Source organism: Equus quagga, chromosome 1 (assembly GCF_021613505.1).
Source record: "Equus quagga isolate Etosha38 chromosome 1, UCLA_HA_Equagga_1.0, whole genome shotgun sequence".
Lineage (NCBI taxonomy): Eukaryota > Metazoa > Chordata > Mammalia > Perissodactyla > Equidae > Equus > Equus quagga.
Window position 1 is genome coordinate 99,015,590 of NC_060267.1, and position 11,797 is coordinate 99,027,386.

Genomic DNA, 11,797 nt, shown 5'->3' on the forward strand with positions numbered 1-11,797 from the left:
AGGGGCTTATAAGGACTGTTGCCCTCTTGGCGTGAGTTCTGTGTCCTGGCCGCTCCTGCCACATTGGCTGAAGAGCGAGTTCAGGTTATTTGTAGTGTTTTTCTGAACTGTGTCATGCACGTTTTCTCTACACTGTTGACAGAAGAGAGCACAGCCTGTCAGCACAGCCCCTTTGCACTCTGTCATGGCACAGCGGGCTCGGCTTCCCCTGGGTGGGAGGGGTCAGAGGGGTTGGTATGGTAATGATGTGGTAATGAGGACTGTCCCCTAGCCAGGACTGTAGCACCAATGTCATGTTAATCTGTTCTCCTACCTAGCCGTTTCCCCATCCTCATTGTACATTCAATTTTTGTTTCTGTGGTTTTAATTTTTAATAAAATAAATTCTATATACTGGCATCTGTGGGTCTCCATTCTGTTAATGTCATACTCAGGCTTTGCTGGACTTCCCTTGAAGGCGTCTTGTGTCTCTGCCTTTGGTGTTCTGTAGGAGGTACATCAGGCTAGAAGAGCTGTTTTATTTGTGGCTGTGGAGGAAGCAAAAACAGTGGCTCTCCCTAGGGAATTCAGTTGGCAGTTGCTGCCTGTATGATCCCTGTGTGGAATCCATGGGTACCATAGACAGATTTGTCCACCTGAAGGGACTGGAGGTAATCTGGCCCTGCCTCTGAATGGAGCAACGCTGTTCTCTCCAACGGTGCCATCGGCCTCTACCTGGAAATGCCAAGTTCTGATCAGCTGCCTTGGGGATAGGTGGACATCAATTCGTAGTGTTACCTGAGATTTAGTAGAAATGTCTCCTTGCTTCTTCTCTCTTGTCCAGGTTTTCCATTCTGGAACCTTCCAAGTTGAGTCCTTCCTATGAAAGACTTGCAGATATCTGATGAAACTAGGATGTCTGAGTCCCTCATTCAGTTCCTTCTACAAATCCTTGAGAGAGTGATAAGCCACAGGCCCTGACAAAGGATCAGAAGTGGTCTCCCCCGGTTGGGGTTGGGGTAGAGTCCAGTCAGCAAAGAGGAGGGCTAAGCGGAAGCAAGCAAGCACTGGGCCTGAACTGGGGCGTTAAAGGTGAGCTCTTTACAAGGAAGATGGGAAGGAGCTGGCCACAAGGAAGAAGTGGCTGTGGCTGAAGGCGGGGCAGCAAGAGTTGAGGGCAGAGTCGGGGGGGGGGGGGGGGGGGGGGGGTGGAGAAACCAGACCAGGTAGGTTATGCTGGGAAAACTTAGTGCTACTCACAGAACACTTCAGCCGTGAGCCGTGTGGGTTTTCCACACCAAGCAGTCCCATTCTCTATGGACAGCAGGATGCCCTGCGATCTCACTGAGCTCTGCCATGTTGGTTACCTGGAGTGAGCTCAGACCCTGCAGGTTAGGGGCTCAGTCACAGCACTGATCCTGCTTCAGACACCAGTCACAAGTAGAGGGTCCCCAGGGTCCCCAAACTTCCATCTGACTTGGCTACAAATCAGAGGTTCCTATGATCCCCCCTCAGCTTTGATAATTTGCTATCTGTCTCACACAACCCAGGGAAGCAGTTTACTGATTGTTACCGATTTGTTGCAGACAACATATTAACGGATCCAAAGGAACAGCCAGATAGAGACATGGCGTGCGGTCCAGAAGGGTCCCCAGCACAGGAGCTTCTGGCTCTAGGGAGTCACGCAGGCATGTGGAAGTGGCCTTGTTCACCAACCAGGAAGCTCTCCAAGCCCCTTTGGTTAGAGTTTTTATGGAGGCTTTGTTACGTGGGCACAATTGATTAAATCATTGACCATTGGTGATTAGCCCGACCTCTGACCCCCCTCCCCTCCCCGGAGGTCAGGGGCCAGGGCTGAAAGTTCCAACCCTCTAATCACATGGTTGGTTCTCCCTGCAAGCAACCCCCATCCTTAGGTGCTTTCCAAAGTCACCTCCTTAACGTCCCTCAAGTGTGGTTGAAAGGAGCTTGTTATGAATAACCATAGATGCTCTTGTCGCCTTTGTTACTCCAGAGCTGTTTCAGGAGCTGGCGATAAAACCTCAATATTACAACAAAAGGTGCTCCTATGGCTCTTCCCACTTGGGAAATTACAATTTTAGGAGCTCTGGCCAGAAGCCAAGGATGAAGACCAAAGTATGTATTTATTATATCACCATATCACACAGGACAACTAGGGACTTCACTCTGACTGTAGATGACCCGTGAGGGTCCTGAGCAGGAGAGTAACATGGTCCCCTGTATTTTGCAGGGAGGTCCTGTCTGGCCTCTGTGCTGGAGGGAGAAAGTGGAAGAGTTGAGTCGGAGGCTGTGGTGTGGTCTAGAGATGGTGGGAGTCTGGACGCGGGGGTTGGGGGAAAGTGGACATATTTTAGATGTACTCTGCAGGTAGATTAGACAAGATTTAGTGACAAATAAGAAGTGGGAGAAAAAAGAAACCCTGGATGATGACCAGGTTTCTGGCTTGAGAGACAGGTTGGTGTTTAGAGGGGAACCAGGAGCTTCGTCTGAGTCATGTTGGCTAGAAGTGCCATTCAGACATCCAAGTAGAAACGGGAATTTTGCAGGCGGGGTTGAGTCTGGACAGCTGAGCAGAGGTTTGGGCGTGAGTGTATCATCTGACAACTGTCACCGTGGGCTGGGTGTACTCACTCAGCAGAGTATAGCGAGAGGAGTGGTGGCTGAAGGAGAAGAGTGCCCATCGTTTGAACCAGCAGTTCACTTGGGTGTGGGCCAAAGGTGGGAGGAAAATTAGGGGAGGGGGCGTTTATGGAAGCCCCGAGAAGAAAAAGTTTCAGGAACATTGAGGACGGTTGGGGCCAATGCAGCTGAAAGATCAGGTGAAATGACAAACCTGTCCACAGTACCGTGTCTCACTGAATATAAGATGCCATCCATTATTACAATCACCATTATTTTATGTGCTGCTAAGACAAAAATGCTAAGACTTAGGATGACTAGATGCCATCAGCCATAAGACACCCCAGTTTAGAGATGTTGGAAAATTGTTTCCATTGTGCATGTTGAAATATGGTATTTGCGGTAACGGGGAGGTTAGTAGTGACCTTGATGAGCAGTGTCAGCGCAATGTGAGTGCAGTCAAGGGGAGGGAGGTACGGAAATAGACGCTGGGTATGTAGAAAAGTCTTGAGAAGTTTGGTTCTGAGGGAGAGCAGGGAAATGGGACAGCTGGCAACATGGGGAGGTTCCAGGGAAGGCTTTTCCTTTGGTATTAGGATTGGACAACTAAAGTTTTTACTCATGCCATAAGAGTTATTTATGGACTAAGCTGGAAGATAATTGTGAATGAAAAAATAAGTTCCCCAAAGATATGATATCATATACATAAAACTTTAAAATATACTGATACTACCTACTGTTTATGTGTATGTTATAAAGATAGTATAAAATGTATGCCTGTATATTCTAGTGTTTTTTAATTTAAAAAGTGTTTATTGAGATATAATTTACATACAATATGATTTAAAGTGTACAATTCAATGGTTTTAGCCTATTCTGAGTTGTGCAACCATCATCACAATCAATCCAGGAACATATTCATCACCCCCCCAAAAAACCCGTACCCTTAACAGTCACTCCCCTTCCTTCCTCTGCCCTCAGAAACCACAAAGCTTCTCTCTATCTCTATAGATTCACCTAGTCTGGACATTTCAGATAAATGGGCTCGTACAATATGTGGTGTTTTGTGATGGCCTTCTTAGCATATTTTTGAAGCTTCATCTGTATTGTAGCATGCATCAGTCCCTTGCTTCTTTTTATTGTTTAATAACATTCCATCGTGTGGATATGTAACATTTTATTTATCCACTCAGCAGTTGATGAGCATTTAGGCTGTTGCCACCTTTTGACTATTATGAATAACGCTGCTGTAAACATTATTGTAATGGGTCTTTGTGTGAACATGTTTTCTGTTCTCTTGGATAGGTACCTAGGAGTGGAATTGCTGGGTCATACGGCAACTTCTGTTGAATCGTTTGAGAAACCACCACTATTTTCCAAAGCAGCTGCTCCATGTTGCATTCCCCTTATGAGTGCATGAGGGTTCTGATTTCTCCACCTCCTGTGGAACACGTTATCTTTCTTTTTTATTTTAACCATCTTAGTGCCTGTGAAGTGGTTTCTCCTTGTAATTTTGATTTGCATTTCCCTGATTGCTAATGAGGTTAAGCATCTTTTCATGTGCTTATTGTCCATTTGTATATCTTCTTTGGAGAAATGTCTATTCAGATTTTTGCCCATTTTTTAAATTGGGTTGTCTTCTTATTATTGAGTTATAAGAGTTCTTTGTATATTCTAGACATGAGTCCTTTATCAGATTTATGATTTCCAAATATTTTTTCCATTCTGTGGGTTGTCTTCCCTTCCTTGATGGTATCTTCTGAAGCACAAAAGGTTTTAATTTTCTTGATCTCTAAGTTATATATCTTTTGTTTTGTTGCTTGTGTTTTTGGTATCATCTCAGAAACCATTGCCTAATCCAAGATCATGAAGATATACTGTTATGTTTTTTTCTAATAGTTTTATAGTTTTAGCTCTTCCATTTAGGTCTTTGATCCATTTGTAGTTAATTTTTGTATATAGTGTGAGGTAGAGGTCCAAATTCCCTCTTTTGCGTATGGCTATCTGGTTGTTCCAGCAGCATTTGTTGAAGTCTGTTCTTCCTCTGCTAAATTCCCTTGGCACTCTTGTCAAAAATCAATTGACCATAAATGTGAAGGTTTATTTCTGAACTCTTAATTTTACTCCAAGGATATGTCTATCTTTGTGCCAGTGCCAAATTTGTTTTTCTTTCTCAAGATTGTTTCAGCTATTCTGGATGCCTTGAATTTCCATGTGAATTTTAGAATCAGCTGGTCAGTTTCTGCAAAGAAGCCAGCAGGAATGATGACGAAGATTGTGTTGAATCTGTAGATCAATTTGGGGACTGCTGCTTTAACAATCTTAAGTCTTCTGCTCTGTGGAAATGGAATGTCTTTCCACTTATTGAGGTCTTCCTTAAGGTCTTTCAACAATGTTTGTAGTTTTCACAGTAAGCTTGATACTTTTTTTATTAGATTTATTCCTAAGTATTTTATACTTCTTGATGGTGTTGTAAATGGAATTGTTTTCTTAATTTCATTGCAATTTCTATCAGTTTCCTGTTACTGCCTTAACAAGTTATTACAAATTTAGTGACTTAAAATAACACAGATTTATTCTCTTACAGTTTTGGAGGTCCGAATTCTGAAATGGGTCTCATTGGGCTAAAATCAAGGTGTCACGAGGGCTGCCTTCCTCCTGGAGGCTCCAGGGGAAAGTTTATGTCCTCGCCTTTTCCAGTTTCTAGAGGTCACCTGCATTCCTTGGCTCATGGTCCCCTCCTCCATCTTCAGAGCCAGCAACTGCGTCACTCTGAGCTCTGCTTCCATAGTCACAGCTCCTTGCACTCTGACCCCACTTCCTCCCTCTTTCAGTTTTTCAGTAAGGACCCTTGTGATCACATTGGGCCCACCTGGATCCAGGAGTCTCTCCCATCTCATATCCTTCACTTAATCACATTTGCAAAGTCCCTTTTGTCACATGAGGTAACATATTCACAGGTTCTGGAGATTTGGGTAGCCATCTCTTTGGGAGGCCAAGATTCTGTCTACCACAGAAGTGCACAGAAATACATTTGATTTTTGTATATTGATCATGTATCCTGCAACCTTGGTGAACTCATTAATTAGTTCTAAAAGATTTTTAGTGGATGAAGCCTCAGGATTTTCTACATACAAGATCGTGTCATCTATGAATGGAGACAGTTTTACTTTCTCCTTTCCAATCTGAATGCCTTTTATTTCATTTTCTCACCTAATTGGCTAGGACCTCTAGTACAATATTAAATAGAAGTGGCAAGAGTGGACATCCTTATCTTGTTCCTAATCTTGGGAGAAAGCTTTCAGCGTTTCACCATTAAGCATGATGTTAGCTGTGGGGTTTTTGTAGATGCTCTTTATCAGATTGAGGAAGTTTCCCTTCTATTCCTAGAATAGTTTCTTAAGTGTTTTCATCACAAAGAGGTGTTGAATTGTGTCAAATGATTTTCTCTGCAACTATTAGGTGACCATGTGGGTTTTGGCCTTTATTCTATTGATATGAGGTATGACCTTGATTTTCAGATATTAAATTAATGTTACATTCCTGGGATAAATCTCACTTGGTCATGGTGTAAAATTCTGTTTATATGTTGCTGGATTTGGTTTGCTAGTACTTTGTTGAGCACTTTTGCATGTGTATTCACAAGAGATATTGGTCTCTAGTGTTTTTTTTTCCTTACAACATCTGTGTCTGGTTTTGGGGTTAGGGTAATGTTGGCCTCATATAATGAGTTGGGAAGTGTTCCCTGCTCTTCTATTTTTTGAAAGAATTTGTGAAGAATTTGCTATTGGTTCTTCTTTAAATGTTTGGTGTTCATTTTTATATAGTTGTATATCTCAATCATTTCCTATTTGACTTTTGTGTTTGGTTAATATATTTCCTATGTTACTTCCCATTATTTAAAATAGCTTTTTAAAATTATTACATTTAGGGGCCAGCCCCGTGGCCGAGTGGTTAAGTTCGCATACTCCACTTCGGCGGCCCAGGGTTTCGTCGGTTTGGATCCTGGGCACAGACATGGCACCGCTCATTAGGCCACGCTGAGGCATGTCCCACATGCCATAACTAGAAGGACCCACAACTAAAATATACAATTATGTACTGGGGGGCTTTGGGGAGAAAAAGCAGAAAAAATAAAAAGACTGGCAACAGTTGTTAGCTCAGGTGCCAATCTTAAAAAAATAAATAAAATAATTACATTTAGTTCTTCAGTCTAACTGGTATGATGATGTGAAGTATGGATCTCAATGTATATTTTCAAAAATAATTGACACAACACCATTTATTGAGTGAGGCTCCATTCCTAACTACTCTGAAAAGCTTCCTTTATAATCAATTTCATGTACACAGGGGTATGTTTCTGACCTCTCTTTTATTTCATTGATTTATGCATCTATTCCAGGTTCAATACCACATTATTTTAATTTCTACATTTTATAGTGTGTTTTGATAAAAATTTCCTTGGCTCTCCTCGAACATTTTCTCTTCTAGATGAATTTTTAAATCATCTTGTCAAATTCCATAAAACATTCTATTAGGAATTTTTGTTGGCATTGCCTTGAATTTATTGATTCAGTTTGGAAGAATCAACATTTTTACAGTATTGAATCTTTCTATCCAAGGATAAGATATATTTTCCCCCTTATTTTGGTGTCATATGAAACTTTAGAGTTTTCTTCATTTAGATCTTATACGTCTAGTTTGGTTTATTCCTGGCTTTAACAGTTTCTGTTGTGAATGGGATCTTTTCTAATTGGCTATTGATGATACATGGAAAAGTTATTGGTTTCTGTACGTTATCTTTCATCCAGCAATCTTGCTAAACTCAGTTTTTAGTTAGGCTGTCCATTGATTGTCTTGAATTTTCTAGGTACCCTTGCAAATAGTTTTACCAAATTTTCCCCAATATTTTAAATCCATTTCCTTTATCATGCCTCATTGCATTGTCTCTTAAAGAATATTCAACATGTGTGGGGTAATAATTATTCTTTTCATGGTCCTCACTTAGGTGGGAATGCTTCTGACGTTTCTTCATTAAGTACGATGATTGCTGTAGGTTTCTGGGAGATATTCTTTATTGAATGAAGGAAGTTTCCTTCTATTTCTTGTTTGCTTTTAATGTTTTTGTTACTTTTCATAGGAGTAGATGCTAAGTTTCATTGCATACCCTTTTTGGGGAGCATCTACTGAGAAAGATTTTTTTTTATTAACTCTCTTAATGAAGAGAACTAAATAGTGGTTTTTTTCTAATACTCAACCAATCTTGCATCCCTAGGATAAGCCCTCCTTTGTCACGATCTATTAATATTTTTACTGTATTGCTGCACTCAACCTGCTCAGATTTTCCTTTTTCTTTTTTTTAAATATTTTTTACTTTTCCTTTTTCTCCCCAAAGCCCCCTGGTACACAGCTGTATATTTTCAGTTGTGGATCCTTCTAGTTGTGGCATGCGGGACGCCACCTCAGCATGGCTTGATGCGCGGTGCCGTGTCTGCGCCCAGGATCGGAACCGGCAAAACCCTGGGCCGCCAAAGCGGAGCGTGTGAACTTAACCACTCGGCCACGGGGCGGCCCCTCATGTTTTCTTTGTGAAAGTTGCATCTGTGTTCAGTAAGATTGACTTAGGGTTGTTTCTATTTGTATTGTTCTTAGTCGTTTTGGTCTCAGGGTTATACTAGCTTATATGATGGATTGGGGAGCTTTCTAACGCTGCTCTGCAAGAGTGTTGATTTTGAAGGCTTGATAGAACACACTCCTTCCAAATGGACCTTATGTCTTCTTAAGGGTAGATGTCTGCTGTCTTTTTATTTCCCCCATTATGTGTTTGTTTGGCTGCTTTACTACTTGAATCAATTCCAGTAATTTGTGTTTTCCTTAAAAGTATTCATTTCAATTAGATTTTAATTTTCTTGATAAATTATATGCCAAGTTTTGCTTATAATTTAAAATTTTTCTTATTTGTAGTTTTGTTTCCTTTTTCATTCCTAATGGGATGTACTTAAGTCTTCTCTTTTTTATCTTGATACTAAAGTTCTGACTGCTTTATTCATCTTTTCAAATAACAGGCTTTCAGCAATGAGTTCTACTGGGTTTTGTTGTTAACAACTAGAAATGTATTGATTTGTGTGTGTGTGTGCGCGTTTGTGTGTGGTTTAAACCTTCTTAAATTGAATGCTTCATTCATTTACTTTTAATCTGTCTTTTTCCCCTAAGAAATGGTTTTGCGGTTATAAAATCTCCTCTGTGCACTGTTGGCTGCGTCCCACGGATTTTGATATGCACTGTTTTCACATTGTCATTAATTTCTGAATAGGCTAAAATTTATATTGTGATTTACTCTTTAACCCAAGAGCTACTTAGAAGGGCATGCATTTGGGGCTGTGGTTTTATCCATCAATTAGATCTCATTTGCCTTTCATCTTTCAAGTGATTCTTCATCATTTTAGGCCCACCAATTGATCCCATCTTGTTTTCCAGGGCTGTTTTGGACTTACGTGTGTGTATGTATCTTTCCTATTATTTCCAGGAGTCAAGAGCAGGAGGGGAAAGCAGGCACATGGGTGCAGTGTACCTGCAGCAAGATCTCATCTCCCTCAGTTGGTTTTTTTTTAAGGTGAGAGATTCTGGATCATGTTTGTATCTAATGAGAAGGATCCAGAAGAGAGAGAGACTGACACTGTCAGAAAACAGATACCCTAAAATGAAAGTCCTTGAAAAGGAGACAAATAATGCGATGATGAGCCTGAGTGGAGGCAAATGGCCCATGATAAAGAAGGGACGCCTCCTTCATGGTAAGAAAGGAAAGAAGGAAACTGATGGTGGGTCTACATGCACCCTCATTTTCTCTTTTCCAAACCAGACAGTCTCAGCTTTAACAGTTGTTTTTCATAACTTCTTCGTGGATTTTTCCTCTGTTACTTGGGCCTTCCTAAAAAAAAAGGTTACTCTAAAAACATAATGTTGATGAAGTTGAAACAGTTCAGAATAGCAGGACTATTAACTTCCTTGTTCTGGACACTGTGCTCATTTTCAGTCCAAAACTGCTTTACACTTAGTAGCCATTGCCTGTCTGTGGGCTTTGTGTGTGAACTGTTGTGAGCTAGGTCTCATCTAATTTGTACTTTCACATAGAACAGCACGGGGAAACACAGTCAGCAAGACTCAGTTCAGTTATCCTCTGAGTCCTATTAGTTCTGTCTCTGGAGAGTTTTCTCAAATCAGCTCTGCCAGCCCTCGGTCCGACTTTCATCCCCCGCCGCCAGGGCTGCTGCTGCGACCTCCCTGCTGGCCGCTTTGCTCTTTCTCTCATTTCTGGTCCTTCCTCCCTGTTGCCCTCAGAACTGTCTGTCGACATTTACAGACCTAATCATGCCATGATTCCTACATAAGAAATGAATTTCTTGAGGATGAAGTCCAAACTTCTCAACATTCAAGATCCTTTATGACCAGGTCCTCACCTCCATTTCTAGAACCCATCATGTCCATTGAATAAAATGGGCCATGGAGTTTAAATTGACCACAGGCTAAATGAAATGATGTAGTTCCGTGAATTAAATAAGGATATCGTTACCTAAAAAGTCTAATTCTATGGTACTGATTTCATTATGTTCTTAGACTAGTCACTTCTTCCTTGTGTTTCATTTCCTCATTTATAATATAAGGGCTTGTGACTTTGTGCAGATTAACCAATAATTCATTAAGGTATTTAGCTAGTAAGTCATCTCTCTTTCTAAACTTGTCTTCTGCCCCCATCCTAATCATGAAACTCATCATCCCCCTAAACATGCCGTGCCATGTACAATCATACTGTGCTACATTTTGCTCATATTCTTTCCTTTGCCTGGGATCCATTTCTGCCCTATCCCCCTCACCCAACTCCTATTTCTCCTAAGTAATTAGCCCTGGAGAGCCCTTTGAGATCATATACAATGTTTAATACTATACTCCTGGGCAGAGGGGTGAGGATATTATTTGAAAAAGCAGATTCAATATAATAATTCATTTTAAAGAAGTGCTTTCCAAATATACTATATATAAAGTAAAATTCCACAAAATTATGACTGCTGGAGATATTTAAATTGCAGTAATTCCAAAAAGGTCGGGACTTCTCTCTGTTCCTTAAAGAGGCTGAGCTCCTTTCTAATTCAGGGATTACTGTTGTGCCTTTCTCTCTGCAGCTGGACGGTCTTTCCCCAACAACCTCCTCCCTAACACACATTCTTCCTTCTAGATGCCAGGTTAAATGTTGCTTCTTCAGGAAGGCAAGTGTAAAGCTTCCCTTCTCTATGGTCTCATAGCCCCTTACACCTAGCTGACCTCTGACAATCGTAATTACGTGAGTATGTGCGCATTGGGTTGGTTTTCTTTGAGTCATTCTTCACTGGACTAGACTTTGAGGACGGAGGTTGTGCCTGTTTTGTTCACTACCACGGTGCTTGGCACATGGATGAACTTTAGTTGACAAAAGGGACAAACCACTTAACAAGAGTTAAGAACCATGGCCCTAATAACCCAAAGTGCTCGTTTAACTGACAAGGCAACCGGAGCCAAGAGATGAAAAGACATTCGCTCAAAGTCTCAGAGGCAATCCGAAGTAGAGACGGGCACCGGACTGCCGGCCTCTGAGTCCGCTTCTTTGCTCCCTCTTGGCCCAGGCCTTCGCCAAGTCCTCTAACCTTGCCCTTCAGGCTGCGCCGCTCAAGCGCCCCTACGGAGCCTCTCCCGACCCCACTCCTCCCGGAGGCCCGGTTCAGCCCCTTGATGGACGGCTAGCGACGCCCTTTTCGGCGTCCCCTGTCCTGTCATCAGCCTCACAGGATGCAGGTGACCACTCTCTGCCTTTTGGACACGCGGGCAATGCTTCCAGCGCATGGGTGACTGGGTGGCGCCCGCGCTCTCCTCTGTCGCCGTGCCCAGGGCAGGTGGCCACGGTCCGCAGGTGAGAAGTGCGAGGCGCGAGGCGCGACGCGCGAGGTACAAGGCGCGAGGCCCCGACCTGCACTGGTCTCCACCGCGGCCCCGCCCCCTCCGGGCCCCCGCGGCGCTGATTGGCCGGCGGGGCGCGGGGGCTGTGGCGGAGGGGCGTTTGCCCGCGCGCCCGCCTCGACTCCGCGGGGGCGCGCCCGTGGCACGCGGCCGGGCGGGGCCGGGGCGAGTGACGGCCGCACGGGCCAATGGGG